Below are 15,377 nucleotides of genomic sequence, written 5' to 3'. Positions count from 1 at the left end.
GTTGAAGGGAAAAGTTCTACAATGCAAACCATTGGTTTGATCCAAGTTTATTAATTAAAAGAATTGTTTCGATTTCCAATACAAATCATTGTAGCGTTCATATAAAATATTCAAATAAAATTTTTATCTAAATTGTCAATTTTTGAACTTAATCGCAATTGTTATATTTTGTAATTGCAACGTATTATGAAATAATTAGTTTGAATATTTTCGGTCAAAGAGTTAAAGTCTCTATTTTAATGACAGATCTTATTTTAATGATAGATCTTATAGAATTCATTCAATTTGAATGTCACTCATTTTCATAAATTGAAATCGTAATTTTAACACTTCAATTGGGAACTAATTTTTACCAAAAAACTATTAGAGTTATTTGGAAAGTTTATGTAAGTATAACAAGTATAATTATATAGTGTCATTCATGAAGAATGTTACGTATAATTTATTATACTCGTAAATACACATAACAATTGCAAAATAGACATATATTTCGCACCATAAAATGTGTAATATATATATGTAGGTAGTAATCTCTCTCTCTCTCAATCATTATTATCATGATAATCATCATCGTTATTATCAATATGGTACAATAAAAATGATATCATCATTCATATGGTATGGCGTAATAAGGATGAGAATATGTTGTTAAAATGTCAGGGACGTTTTTTTTATTTTGTTGTTGTTAAAATGTCTGTGCGTTGTTTTATTTTATTTTTTCAAAATTTTTCATTTTTACACTAAATTGTTTATTATTTCATGTGAACAAGTACAAAAATATATATGTGTATATAATTTACATTAACACACCTTAGATTGTTTTTAAAAATTGTCATATGCACATGGTATATGTATATATACAAATCACATTTTATTTCTAAGTATACTCATACATGATATTTGAAATGAGCATAGAGTCTTAGATTAATTCAGAAAATCTATTCGTCAGCTACATTTTCAATTTGCTTATTTTATTGTGTTTGGAACTTTTTAATGAAAACTATAATGCATTTTATGAAACACGCTGTACTCAATGACATAAAATCAGGAACAATCAAAAGAAACACATATATATGCACTCTTTATATATAATAATAATATTAACGGTATATATTCCTTTAATAAAACGTTATACCTTACGCGTTTTTGTTTTTTTTTTTCTCTCTCTTTTTTCTATTGCTTGTACAACATTTTTTTTTTTCATTTTAATCACCAAAAATGCTTTTGATATGCACACCCGAATAAAAACAGAATCTGGAACAGTTCTATATTATATGAGTTTCGAATGTATTATTATTTTGAGTTTATATTTTTATTATTCTTGTTATTTTATTCGTTTATTATTATCACCAAAACTCTTAAGTTCTCAATATTTTAAAATACGAAATAAATGAAAGAAGCCGAAATACAAAGGAGCGCCAACATACATCCATTTATATATATTTGCATACATATATATGTACATATATGTTTATGTGTATCAAATTTATATAAAATTTTGTTTAACACAACACCGTCATATAATATAGTACAAAGGCCATACACTAAGCAAGAAAAATTTCAGAATTAAACAAAAAACAAAAAAGAAAAAAATTATTTAAAAAAAAAAACTGAAAGCAGAAAATAACGAAATTTTCTCTTTTGTTTTTTCAATTTTCTGAAAGGATATGGAAAATTTTCGTTTAAATTCATCACGTCGTAGGGATAAAGTGAAAGTATTAAACAGCAAAAAAAAAAACAACATAAAACAAAACAGAGTACACAAAAAAAAAATATGATTTTATGTCAGCGCTAACTAGCTAAAATCTAGGTATTATAGATCATAGGTAGATAATGTATGAAGCTCTTAAGGGTATGTAATGTATATTTTTAAAACAATATCGTTTGTAAGGATAATTCTATATATCGTATAATATTATGTGCCCATACTTATACGAGTGTGTATAAGTATGTATGGTTGTGTTATGAATGTACATACCATTAAAATTTAATAACAATTTTTTTTTTTTCGACTTTTGTAAAAATGGTGATGTGTTTGATGAAATGCTCATATTTTAATCTTTTCTTCCTTATATAATTTTTAATTTTTATTTCTACGAAATTTTCTTAGCATATTTTGCGATAAAATTTTGTAAAATGTCTACTAATTCTTGCCAATTTGTCTGTTTATTTTGATTGCTTGTACAATTTGAAACGTGGAAGATATTGAAAAATTCAAAATTGAACTTTAAATGTAAAGCTAGATTATTTATTTTGCATTTTAAATTTTTTACTATGTATTTTTTAGAATTAAATCTTCTTAAAATCTATGTCTCACAAAACTAAGTATCTAACTTTATTGTATCTAATATGAAGATTTTAGGCTGAAAGATAAAAATAATTTTTTTTGTCACTCAAAAACCTTGAAACAAAGTGAGACATTACATAACTTTAGTAGGAAGGAGTTGAAATACAATTTTAGAAATTTGTAATTTTCTGTTCTTGAGCAATTCTTTTCATTTTTTAGAACAAGTATTCAAGTTGTTTGATTGATGTTCTTAGAGTTAGAAATTTCTTTAGAAAAATTGACGAATTTTTGAGGTAAATTAAAGCAATTTATAACCTACATAACATAGTTACTGATTATTATCGGTGATTTGTTATACATATTTATTACTTACACTAACCCGGTGTAAAACGAAATGTACTGTTTCACAAATCCTATTTGATGATAGCTTATATTAATTTTTATCAGTATGTAGGTGTTTGTTTGTTTTTAAGAACATAATAAGATGTATGTATATATGATATATCCATACAACTTTATGTATATGCATAAATATGTAATAAAAAGAAATCATATATGGTATTATAAAGAATTTCCTTGATCTATATAATTTTAATAAATTTTGACTAAAGTTATTTTTTAAGATATTTTGTTATTATTTTTAAACTGATTTTTGTATGCATACATATACACATTGCTATACATTAATACATATATTTATATATATAAATATATATGTATATCTATAATAATCACACTCATGTTATATTTGGTAAATAATTTTTCATTTTAGGCTAAAGAATCGAAAAATTAATTTTTACTGATTTAATATTGAGGTTTTTGAACTCATTTTAAATTTTTTATGAATATTATTATTACATTTAAGTAATTTGTGGGTAAAATTACAATCATATATTGTGTATATTATGTAATATATATATATATGTATGTAGATATTTATAAAATTTCTTATATACATATACTTACATAATTCATAAATATATAATTTATATAGAATGTATAGCTATTCAGTTTTCATTTAAATTAGAAATTTTCGTACATATAAAATAATTACTTTTGAATGTTTTTAAAATTTAAAGTAATTTCAAACGAGTACATATGTATGTATTATGCAAATCGAAGCTATACTATACAATAATGTCATGTACATGCCGTGTATGTGTATATACATGCATAAATTATATAATAACAGAATATTTTCAATATGTTAAAAGTAGGAACTTTAATAAGTTAATTAATTTTTATTACTTAGCATATTTTTTTGGGAAAAAATTTTTATTAAATTTTTAAGCATTTTTTTATTTCATTTAAACTTTTAAGAATTTTTAATTAAACATACATTTTTTTTAAATGACAAACCTCAGAAAAGTATTTCGGCTCTTGTTATATGAAACAATGGCATATTTTACGGGATTGATGAACCCACAACTATGTAATATTTGTTAAGAAATCGTTTAGCCCATAAATAAAAAATACGTGTTTTTATCTGCTTATTTGCCGATTTGCAATTATCCAGTTATGTTTCTTTAATGGCCATATTAAAGCCTTGATTTGATCCTGTATAATTTTGTGCTAAAATCTTCAATAAAACATAGTTAGTTTTAGTTTTATAGTACCTTCTCTGATTATATAACTTATTAATTACATTATATAAAGAAAAAAACTTAACATGTTTAAAGATTCATTCATTTTTTTCCTTAGTACATGCCATAATTTAATTGTATTTTAAATAAAAAATTGCACAATTTGCATCTCTCTTTGAATTTCAGCCTCAGAAATTTGTTAATCATATTTTCATAATCTAATATTCCCTTATGTGCATTTATGGATTCGATTTTGTATATTTTAAAATTAGAATTACAATAGATAAATCAAGTAAATGGAAAAAAATTTCACTTCGGCATAAAAAAGTGAGCAGAAAAAATTTCTGTTAATTTTCAAACTTTTTATCTTCAATTTTTTGTTTTTTTTTGTTATTCATTTCACTGAACGTGTTAAAGAACTGGCAAAACCAAATTCGTTGACAGATGAACGAGCGGAAATTTGTTTTCTCTTATAAAAAATCACTTAGTTTTTAGCACTTTTCCAAAAAATTTTTTGAAAAAAGTGCTTATTAGTTTCACTCTGTCCGTCCGTCCGTCCGTCCGTCCGTCCGTCCGTCCGTCCGTCAGTCCGTCCGTCCGTCCGTCCGTCCGTCCGTCCGTCCGTGGACACTTTTTTTGTTTACAAAACTTCTACACCCTTTAAGATAGAAAGCTGAAATTTCATACGTACATAGATCTTCACTAGAAACGTATTTCCGTAGAACGAAATTTTTACCTATCTCCCCCCCTCTAGAAGTTATACCCCCCCAAAACCCTAAAAATGGCCTTTTTTAAATATTTGTTGCAATGAAACCATAAGCATTTTTGAAATTTTGCAAACGCAGAAAGGCAGTGGCTTGCTCCCCTAGGCGCGATATACTATAGTTAAACTTTAGAAAAACAAAATGGCCGTTCAAATTTACCGTTATCTAAAGTCCTTTTTTTCCAAATTTGTGATGTCATTTTTCTTCTAGACCCCAGCCTGTAGAAGCTTGAAATTTTAGGAACTTTTAGACATTAACAAATAGTTCATTTCGTTAGAAGAAAATTTTTTCCCTCTCCACCCCCTCTCAAGTTATCACCTCTTGAAATTCGTAAAATTTGAATTTTTGACACCTTATATTTCCGAAACCGCAAGCTTTTCCAAATTTTTATAAACGCAAAAAGCTAACGGTGAATTCCATGAAATTAAAAAAATATAATTATTTTTCTTAACTCACACAATTAACCCTTAAAATCGAGCATTATGTTAACCCCTTTTTATATTAATTTTTGCTTTATTTCAAACACTGAATATATGCGTCATCCTAAATATATGCAATTCTAGAAATAGTTTTGAATATGAATGAAAATAATTTTAATAGTTTGATAGGTATACATAGACGTTATTTAAAAGCAGATTTTTCACTTGTTGAAGGGAAAAGTGCTACAATACAAACCATTGGTTTGACCCAACTTTATTTTTTTCCTTTGAATAAAAACGAGATTTTTTTTTTTGTAAAACGTTTTAAGAATCTAAGGTCCTTTACTATAACTATCGTTTCATTTATATTTTGTATATACATAGTTAGTATGTATGTACTATCAAAAATTTGTATGTATGTATGTATATGAAAAGAAAAGTTATGAGAACAATGAAATCACTACAATTCTATGAAAAGTAATAACAGTAACTGTAATAAATGAAAGATGAAAACAATATAAATGGGTTATCTTAAAACTGGGCTAGATTTTTCATTTTATTTTTGCCATACTTTTTCGTAATATTTTTCTGAATTTCTACATAGAAAGTTTTTAATGAAAAATGAAAAAAAAAAACAGCAAAAAGCGAATAAGCGCATAATATTAAAAATATTCTTATTTCATTTTGAATGTTTGAACGTCCGTTTATTAAAACTAAATATAGCAAAAAACTGTTATAACTTATTTTAGTCCAAAATAATTGACTATTAAGAGTGGTGTTTTCGAGGACTTCCGAATTGCTTTCAAAATTAGCTATCAAATTCAGTTTATTTGGAGTAAGTTTCGGCTTCAAATTTCATAATTGTCGCCAATTTTTCCATGATTTTAAAAAATACAATTTTTTAATTTAGTTTCATATAAATTTTTGAAAAATAACTTCAACTTTTATCTGAATACCAACACTAGCAGCTAAAAAACCTTAATCCCCTATATTTCGAATTCTGGAAACTGTTTTGTAAAATATTGCGTTATTAAATTTGCAAACGGTTGTAATATTGCCTTTCTATTTCACTTTCTGTAAATTATTTTTGAATTATATTTAATTTTCATTCCGCGTTTGTAATGTCTACAAAAGTGTACATACATATATAATAAAAGCGTTAAATACCAGGTAGGTGCGGAATCGGGTGAATTATATTTTTCCGTTTCTATCGAATGCTTAATGTTTCTGAATGATAATCTTGTGCCAGATTTACATATTATTGAACTTCTATTGAACTTTGTGTAAATAAGGAGCCTGAATGCGAATTTTTTATAATAGTGTGAACTTCATAATTACACATTTCACTCATTCTTATTTGTATCCCTTGAATAATTATATTTTTTATATTTGACATTATATTTACACAATAATGTCAAACCAAAATTTTTATTTCTCTCAAGAATATCCTATAATAGACATATTAAAGCTTTTTATTATATTTTTAAGTTTTATGATTTTTATTTATGTTTGGTTGTCATTTTAACCATAAGGCAAGTACTTCCTTAAAAGCAAACATTTTGCAAAGTGTCAGTGCTACGAAAATAAAAAAAAAAAGAAAGAAAAGAGAATAGAGAAAATTATTTCTTTTTCTTGATTTCTCCCTCAACGAATTTGTTATGAATGTAATCGTTATTATTATACATTGTGAACTAAGGACGTGAGTATATAAATATGGACACATTATGAGTATATAAATGTAAAATATTATATCTGAACTTTTAGTTAAACATATTTTATTTTCAGCTTTTTATAATTTTAATCTTAAAACTTTAAAAAAAAAATACTGCTATTTATTTTCTTAAATTTTTAATATTACTGTAGGCAAATATGTACATATATATGTATTACAAGATTAACAGTGAAGTTCACTTATTATGTATTAGTTTCTAATTTGACATACTTTATTAAAGTAAATCATTTTTTTGAATTTTATGTACATATTTGTTTTTTACAATAATTAACTTACATGTTACGTGTTTTTCCATAGGAGTTATGTCATTCTTCAAATTTTCGCTTTAGACCAAACAAGGCTTAATTCTGCTTAATACATTTCCATTTCTATTAATTATTTTAATAAGGTCCAAAATTTTTTATTAAATTGTATTGTATCTTTTATATTTTGTATAATTTATTAAATCTCAATTTTTTAAAATGTTGCTGAAATTCTGTGTAAAAATTTTGCTCAAGACAAACTTAATGTTTTTGAAAATTAACAAAGAAATCAACTTATGTACGATCTAGTTTACTGTAATTGGCGCTTTATATTACTATTATGAGCAGGTACCCGATAAAATCGATAAAAACATTCAACAGAAAACTTTTTTTTTTTATTTGTATTTTGAACTAAAATATTTATCGGAAACATCGTGTATCGTACAATAATTCTTCCATCAAGGGTAAATAGTTTCAAATTAAAAAACAATTTTCTAAAACTAATAATAAAAATAATTAAAAATATTTTTAATTTACAATAAAAATCAAGTCTTGCTTAGATTACTAATCCTAAACCAAAAAGGTCAAATTAATAAAGTAAATATGGGCTGGTTTTAAGATAGAAAAATGTATTTGGATTGTCTAATTTGAAGGAACTTAAAGAACATCACATTCATATACGTTTATCTTTTGAGCAGGTCTAATGCTATCAATTCTATTGTTTTCAATATTCGTGTTTTGACAATAATCAGCTTCTACTGTGTTTGCTGTGTAAAAGAATTATTGGAACCCGTATGTTTTATATTTAGTTAAAAGCAACAAAGTAACATGCGTTCACCACCATCATATTTTGAAATATTTATATTTTACAGTATTATACATTACATTTATTTATACATACATATTTATTTTAAAAATTTATCCTTTTTTATTAAATATACACACAGAAATATTAAAATGTACAATTATATTGTAGTTTGCCATGTTTATGTATAAAAGTTTTATTTTCTATTGTGACAGAAATCATGATGGTTAAAAATTTCTTAATGAAAATGAAAATGTATAAAAAAAACGAGCAGAAAAATTTGTATAAAACTTTAATTAATAGAAAAGGAAAGGACAGAAGAGCGTTCGTTAAGACAAAAAGAAAATAAGAAGAATGAAAAGAAAGCAATATGGAAACATCTTGTAACTGTATAGTTAAATTTTAGAATGAATGAAAATGTTATAATTTTATTATAATTGTTATTATTTTTGTTATTATGATAACCGTTATTTGTTTCGAATAAAGAATGGATGATTAAATATAGATAGATTATATTTAATTATATTTGTTTTAAAAAAAGAAAGAGAGAGAGTGAATAAGAGTGATGTGGGGGTAATGGAAAAGTAAAGATGAATAGACGAAGATAAATTATATTTGATAGAGTTCGCCTACGTCTGTCATATACAAAAACAAAAATTTATTATATATATATAAAAAATGTGCTTTTAATTAAATTATTCAATGTTTAGAAATGATTTTCATCTCTAAAAACTGTAGAAACTACGATTTAGATTTTTTTCTTGTAACTTTCTGTATTTCTTAGTTTACAGTAGTTTTACTAGAATTTTTGTCAATGTGAATATTTACTACATTTAAAGGTATTATTGGTCCATGTATTCATAAAACGTTAGGAAATTAGTTCAAAAGTGTTATACTCTTAAAAAAACCAAATCTAAATTTATGCAAATTCACTCTTTTGATTTGGAATTCTTAGAACTTCAATTCTCATTTGCTCTATATGTGTCACACATTACAATTATAAAAATCAAGTAAGATTGTCATCTTCTAAAAGAAACTGGTCGAATATATTACTAAGCGATTTTTTTGAATAAAACAATTTCAAAATACATCAATTACTTGAAATCTTTAAACGTAAATGAAATTATAAATTTATATAATTACATTATCAATATTGGCTTTAAAATAAATAACTTTTGGGCTTAAAGAAATTTGCAGTCCTAGTTTAAAAGTGCTTACTTTTCGGAGAATACTCTTGCTATTTCTCAATTTTATCATGAGAAAACAATTAGCCAAAATATAGTTGATTAACTGGTTATACCAAAATGTAGTAAAATCTACTTTATAATTTGATTCTCATAGAATTTTGCATTTTCCATCGTTCATTTTCCAGAGAAATATTTCATTGAAAATGAATAGAATATTTAATTTCAAGAAAAGTTTAATAATACTTATGATGGAATATTATAATTTTTTTTTTTTGTCTCCTTTTTCCTTTTCTTGTAATTTTTCAATTATAATGTCAGAATTTTTTGAATAGCTGTTTTATTAGGAAAATTTCTTTCTAAGAATTTTCATAATGATTATTGATATTATCTTGTCCTTAATTCTCTAGTAATAAATTGTAATTTAATTTAAAAAATATTCTCATTCTTATAAATATTATGGTGTAATCTTGATTTTATTTGAAAACATACAAAAAAAAAAAGGGAATTCACTACAACACGATTTTTTAAAATTATTTGACATTGATTAGTGGGATCGTCTTAGAATTTCTACATTAAAATAAAATTTGATATTTCAAAATGCTAATAAAATGTTAAAATAGAAAAATGTATTTGGTTTTTTAATTTTAATTAAAATTAAAAATACGGAATTCCAAGAAGTAGAAAATTTTAAAATATGGAGCAAGATAAGATAAAATTATTTTAATGAATCGCTGATTTTCTAAGTTTAGAAAAAGAATTCAGTGGAAATCTACTCAACGTTTTAAAAAGTAAACTAACATCCATTTGAGTTTTCATTTAAGGAGATTGCAGTTTTTTTTACTAATTTAAAATATAAGATTGGTTGCTTGTTTATGTAAGGTATTAAAAATTTTACAAGTTCTCAGTTAAAATTTTTACTTTAAATAAAGTTTGAATGAATTTATTTATTGTGGGATCGTTATTATCTGCTGACCACCATATTTCTCAAAAGTAAATCATTGTGTACACAATTACTAACAACCGTTTAGACTAAATCTGATCTGATTCTGATTAGCTTATAATAAGCTTATAAGTCTGATTAGTTTATTTTGGAGTTCTTGCTCTTATTTATACATTTCGAAGCTTATATTAATCGAAGAAATAAATTTTCGCAAAATTTGACAACATTTTCATAATATTTTTTCATTTCTAATAAAAAAGTTCATCCTTTCACAATTAATGAATAATTTCCGGGAAAATTTAAATAACAACTATTAATACGTTTCGTAAAACGTTTACACCATCTCTTCCTTGAAAAACGTGTACAGATACGTATGTATATACTATATGTATTACGAAATATTAATGCAACTATTCTAATTTCCACTACATTGCATCACAATTCACATACATTAAGTCCATGTGTGTTCATGTATAAATTCTTTATCTGCTTCTTTCTTCATTTTTGTTTTGTTTTAAGAATATTATAAACTCTTGACCTGTTCAAGTTTAGCATTTTAATATTATATTTTATTTTGTTTTTTTTTTTGTTTTTTATTCAAATAAAACACAAATTGTCTAACACTTTAAAATCTGTAACAAGGTTTTTCTTAACTACTTTTTTTTTTCTTCTATTAGATAAATAATCCTGCATCCTTTTTTATACATATATAATGTAGTATCCAAACATTATTTTTTCATTTTATATAAGTTAGAGTAACAGAGATACCAGACGAAAATAATTAAATATTTTAAGTTCAGTTTAAACAAGTTAAACCGTATGGCAGTCTATTCTATGGAAATCTGCTTTGAAAATTCTATGAAAGCTATTCGAATCTGTTGGAATAACAGTTTGGCAAATTTTAAATATACGACAACTAAAATTAGACGTATTTTAGACAAGTAAATATTTTATTAGTTTATGAGATACGCAAAAAGTTGTTTGACAATTTATTGCTTTGTTTGACAGCTACTCTGACCTAATAAGATTCACTGATTAAAATTATTCAACGAATTAATGAAGAACATAATTTGATGCAAGTTGAACAAATTACATGAAATTATATTTATTGGATTTTGTAATATTCTAAATTTACTTTGAAAGTTGTTCGAGAACTACCAGAATCTACTCTTCTTCAACTGCATACTAAGCTAAACTGAGATTCATACTGCATACGACTCCTTCAAGTTGTCTCTAAAAAAACAAATTCCATAACAAAGTTCAATAAGAGACTTACCCTTATAGTAAGATATAAAAATAAATTCTACACTTAAGAACTTATGACATAAAGAGTTAAACGAACAAGACCTTTCGATTTAACACAAAATACCAATTTTCTTATGGAAGGTATTTATTTCCTGTACCGAAAAACCCGTTTTATCTGTTCAGAGTTCAGGTGATTTTTTAGGGTAGGAGTCACTCTCCCCCACTGCCGCAGGAAAAAAGGTAAATAGCGCCTCCCTTCTTTGTCTTTCGAGATTTTTCCACCTAGTGGAAAAAAAAAAATTAAAAACCCTTTTTTTGGTTCTTAAGTTCAACATTTAGATAAGTTTAGGTAATTGCATCGAATACTTAAGAATTCTGACTTACAAATTTTGAAATTATAAAGTTAAAATCAGTGACATTAATATTTTCATATCTGTGTGAAAAACCTGATAATCGATAGTACTTGAAAAAAAGTCCAGTTTACAACAGTAGATTTCTATTACTTTTAAAATTATTAAAAATAATTGCAATTTTAAATCACCAATGCAAGAGATAAAATGATGCAAATTAAGTTCCGTTTCGAACTCACTGTTGTTACTTATTGTGCTTAGTTTATAAGGTAATCAAAAAGATAAAAAAAAAAAACCATTCCATTTTTGAACTAAGAATTGATTGCCTCCTCCTCTATATCTTAAATGATTTTGTGTTTTCAGTTATATTTGCATATATATATATATATGTACATATGTATAATGGTTTTACTTGTGTAAATTTATAAACTTAGATCAAATAACCTTTAAATCGTCTTTCAGTTTTGGTATGCAAGTAAAGAACACAAGAAAAGAAAAATAAAATTTAAATTTAATAACAATAAAAGAAAACTTTAGTTTTTCTTATAGTTTCTTATATTTTTTTTTTTTTCTAATTTCTCATTCATATCCTTTCATAGTCCTTTTTTAATTTCCAAACAAACTTATAAAGAGTCTTTCGTTTTAGATATATATACTTTTTATATATACTTTTTATATGTAAGTATACCTTTGTTGTTTTGTTATAGTAAATATTTGCATTACCTCCATTATTTAGTCCCCCATTATATGCATGATACAGCAATATACACAATATACACAATATATATATTTAAACAAAACAGTACTTATGCTTTTTGCACTTGAAGTGAAAGTGCACAGATATATTCCAGAGATATGTATATGTATATAGAGAAGATTTTATTATATGTTATGTCCAACACTTGTAGAAAAGTGAATAAAGAAGTTAACATGCTACAAATTTTTCTCATTTGTTTTCCACTTAGTAACAACACTAAATTGAACAGAATTTTTTCGTAATACAACAAAAAAAAAAAACAAAAAAAAGGACGTAAGGAATGAAACTTTTATTCTTTTTTTTTTTTTTAAATTTAGGAAAAAAATTTCGATTTAAAGTTTTTCGAAAGAAATAAAGCATATTTTTATAGTTAATATTATATTACATATAACAAAGTATGTGTGCTTATGTAATGTAAACATTTTGTTAAATAAAAATTATATTGTAAGTCTTTCCTTTCCATTCAACAGCAAAACACATGATTTCAATCTAATGCGGTCTACAAAAGGATGTTTTATAGTTACCAAAAAAACTTATTTACATATACACACACACAAAAAATAAGTTTTTCTTCAAAAAAAAATAATTATTTTTCCTACATATATGCAAACGTTTACGAATACTAAGTGAGTATACTACTTCCATATACTTAAACTTATTCATCACATACACTTATACTTGAAATATAAACCAAATTTTTATATTCATAAAAGTATGTGTATAGATATGTGTATATATAGTTATTCTTACTCAATGTTTACATAGTGGGTGTGCGGTATTTTATTTTACTTTTATGCCGGTAAAATTAATGTAAAGTAAATTTGAACCACAAAACAGTTTAATGTAAATTTAGGTGAAAAAATTAAGAATAAAGGAAAAACTACACAAAACAAAAAAAAGAAAAACTTTTTGGGTCACATTTCACAATTTCAAAGAAAACCAATGCTAAGGAAAAACAACAACCAGAGGAAAAACAATACAAACAAAACACTTAAACACACAAAACTATATGAGAATGCTTTTTTTATTTTTTTTTGTTTTCTTAAAACAAAACGGAATAAAAGTCTTGTAAACCTTAAAAATTTAATTTTTTTCCTCACTGATTTTTAAACTTTAAGTTTAAAATGAAAGAACAACGGGATAGAAGGAAGTACTGAAGAAGAGAAAACTAAAAATTTGTATTTTATGAATCCAAAAAATGTTTGATCCTTTCGAAAAGATTTTTCATAAAACATGTGTTCTGACAATAAAAAATTTTTTTTTATTTTTCAAAATCTTAAACACCATGTTATACACACATGTATACATTAAAACTACAATGTATTTTAAATTTTGTTTGAAGAAAAGGTGGCAGCTGTTTACATTACTAAGATCTTTTATTTCTTGGTGTTTATATATTGCGAATTTTACATTAGTAAATATGTTCTCTTTGCTATTTTTACTAGAAAGAGTTATTCGACGTACTTAAAAGAATATCTGATTGGATTCAATTCCAAATACAGTTATTAGAGACAGCGTCGAATCTACCATATATGCGAAATAAATACCTGCAAAGGGCGCCGGAAAACATAAATGCTATTGAAAACTTACAAAATAAAAATATTTTTCAATACGTTTCCAGGCTTCAATTTCATGACTAATCATGTATACTCAGCATATTGTTCATTACTTTGAAAAGGTGGTCGGGTGCACTTTTTGGAAATCGCTTGAGGCATCGAGCAAATCAGAACTGGACCTGATTCGACATACTTAAAGGAATAATATGTTACCAGACTTAAAGTTGTATTCTAATTCGTGTTATTATAAGTTCAGGCTCTTTATAACTTTGTTTTGTGCAATTTATTGGGCTTGAATTCTAAAAAAAATAGTTAGGTTTGTTTTTAAAATTTGAATTTAATTGGAATTTATTCCATTTATATACATACATAAATTTCTATTTTAATTAGAAAAGCATTTACATTTCCATGTACAAAGTCTATTATACACAGAAAAAAAAGAGTAGAAAATTTACCTAAAACAATAGTATAAATCACCTAATGAAATGCTTGATTTTCAGCCTCCTAAACTATTTAGCTACATTGCCTAATTTAAATTAGCTGAATTTACTTTTTAATAATTAGGAAAATTAACCAAATAAATTAGCTAATTCATCTACAATACTAGCTAAAACACCTAAACATTTGTCTGGATTTCAACTAAGCAAATAGTTGGTTCACCTAATCTTTTAGTTGAATTATTTTAAAATCTTTTTGGAATTCAATTAAAGAAATTGGAATTTCACCTAAATAAGTAGCTGAAAAATATTCCCTACAATAGATAATATGCCTAATTATTTAGTTATAAGAATCGAAAATATAACTATTTAATTAGATAAGTAAAATAGAGTTTTTACCTATTATATTAGAAAAAGTACCTAAATAAATTCGGCTCTCTTCTAAATTTATTTAGGCTTAATCCTGAAAATAAGAGGATGTTATAAATTAAAAATTAAGTTATGTTTCATTTAATTTTATTCACAACAAAAGAAAAATGTATTATTTTTAAAACATATATAGGTAATCAAAAAAAAACTTATTGGTTTTCAAATCACTAAAAGTAATTACGTTATTAATTTGGTATAAAGTATTGTGGACATATAATTTATTTGTGCAACTTAGTTTTTCAAATTTCAAATTTTTCAGGCTCCAAATGTAATGATTGACTTTCTGAAAGTTTTTAACACTCCTGCGTTTTGGTATTTTTTAGATAAACTGTAATATTTTTCTAGTAATTTACCTCGTTGACCTTTAGCTCCAACGTAAATTTACTAAAAGTAAAACTATATCAAGAATCCAAGTAATTACATTAACGTATAAACAATAAAAAAACAACTACTAACCAAATCGAAAGTTTCGCTTATGCTACTACCTTGCAGCAACGTAGAAGTACTCTGTGTATTTGAAAGCCAATTTCCTACTGTATTAGATGTAGATAATGTATCAGAACCTTGTTTTATTTTTTAAATTTTTTAAAATTAATTTCAATCACTAAAAATTTACTTTACAAAAACAAAACTATGCTTCTTAA

Source organism: Condylostylus longicornis, unplaced genomic scaffold (genome assembly GCF_029603195.1).
Source record: "Condylostylus longicornis isolate FDR11 unplaced genomic scaffold, ASM2960319v2 ptg000004l, whole genome shotgun sequence".
Taxonomy (NCBI): Eukaryota; Metazoa; Arthropoda; class Insecta; order Diptera; family Dolichopodidae; genus Condylostylus; species Condylostylus longicornis.
The sequence above is the reverse complement of the archived record's forward strand: the minus strand, read 5'-3'. Positions refer to the sequence as shown.